The sequence below is a fragment of the Vanessa atalanta genome, unplaced genomic scaffold (assembly GCF_905147765.1).
Source record: "Vanessa atalanta unplaced genomic scaffold, ilVanAtal1.2, whole genome shotgun sequence".
In the NCBI taxonomy this organism is placed as follows: domain Eukaryota; kingdom Metazoa; phylum Arthropoda; class Insecta; order Lepidoptera; family Nymphalidae; genus Vanessa; species Vanessa atalanta.
In genome coordinates this window covers 1-1,537 of record NW_025919974.1, presented here as the reverse complement: position 1 = coordinate 1,537, position 1,537 = coordinate 1, and the positions used below count along the sequence as shown (strand labels likewise).

At 45.2% G+C, this 1,537-nt stretch overlaps 1 non-coding gene across 1 annotated transcript in view; it reads right to left on the bottom strand.

Annotated features, from left to right (window-relative positions):
• LOC125076518 overlaps positions 1-713 on the bottom strand; it is a 1,898-nt gene extending 1,185 nt beyond the window's left edge. Inside the window, exon 1 of the ribosomal RNA XR_007120475.1 lies at positions 1-713. This exon is cut by the window's left edge and continues 1,185 nt beyond it. This is a non-coding gene — a ribosomal RNA (small subunit ribosomal RNA).
• Positions 714-1,537: the final 824 nt, after the last annotated feature.

Here is a 1,537-nt window from a genome sequence, read left to right as displayed (position 1 = left end):
CCGCAGACGGGTCAGTATCACCGCGGATGCGGTGCACCGACAGCGCGGCGCACAAATGCAACTACGAGCTTTTTAACCGCAACAATTTTAGTATACGCTATTGGAGCTGGAATTACCGCGGCTGCTGGCACCAGACTTGCCCTCCAATTGTTCCTCGTTAAAATATTTAAAGTGTACTCATTCCGATTACGAGGCCTCGAAAGAGTCCCGTATCGTTATTTTTCGTCACTACCTCCCCGTGCCGGGAGTGGGTAATTTGCGCGCCTGCTGCCTTCCTTGGATGTGGTAGCCGTTTCTCAGGCTCCCTCTCCGAATCGAACCCTGATTCCCCGTTACCCGTGACAACCATGGTAGTCGCAGAAACTACCATCGAAAGTTGATAAGGCAGACATTTGAAAGATGCGTCGCCGGTACTGGACCATGCGATCGGCAAAAGTTATCCAGATTCATCAAAATTAACGACTTCGGACGAGACGCCCTCCGTCGATTGGTTTTGATCTAATAAAAGCACTCATCCCATCACTGGTCAGAGTTCTGATTGCATGTATTAGCTCTAGAATTACCACAGTTATCCAAGTAACTGAGTAAGATCTAAGGAACCAAAACTGATATATTGAGCCATTCGCGGTATCGCCTTAATACGGCTTGCACTGAGACATGCATGGCTTAATCTTTGAGACAAGCATATAACTACTGGCAGGATCAACCAGGGAGCTAACCGAGACTTGTTGAAGTCGTCAATTACTCTTCTCGTTTCATATTCGCATATAAAATACACACAAACTTATGCATGCATGTACAATATACGCACAGTATGAAACGACGGTCTCACCGTATCGTCGATCGCGTTAGACGCGATAGATTTTAACGGTTGACTCTTATAAAAATTTATATGAGACACAAACGCGCTTTAAGCACGCGCGCGCGCGTGCGTGCGCTATAATATATAACGCGACGACAGCGGCGGCGGCGGCGGCGGCGGCGGAGGCGTCTTCACATAATGACACATAACGGTCACGAATTCGAACGTTCTAAACGAGATCGATTTTTTTTTCGAAATAACACTTCGCACACGACGTGTACGTATGTATTGTTCAACGATTATTATCGTAAAACATTGGGATCGACGCCCGGTGTTTGAGTGATCGTACCGATACTCGGGTTGTGTATTTTTTGTACATGATAAATGTAAAAATTAACAAAAAGAATTTAGAAACGACCGTTCATATATAATATAAAAATTATACACACTATACGAATACACTGAATCTTTAAGAACTCCGTCTCTAACGTTTTCTCATATCGTCGCGACGTCGCAGATCGACTACAATGAATCAACATTTATTCCATGAGGATAGATTGTAGCGAGAGCGACGACGACGACGATAAGAGGAAGAGCGCATGAGGCAGAGAGATCTACGTGCGTCCGTCGGTCGGCACAGTTTTACAGAACGAAAAAGAATCTTTTATCATTTCACGTGTGTCAGTGAATATCCCCAGCGGTCGAGACGAATCGTACGTACATACTTGGTTGTTA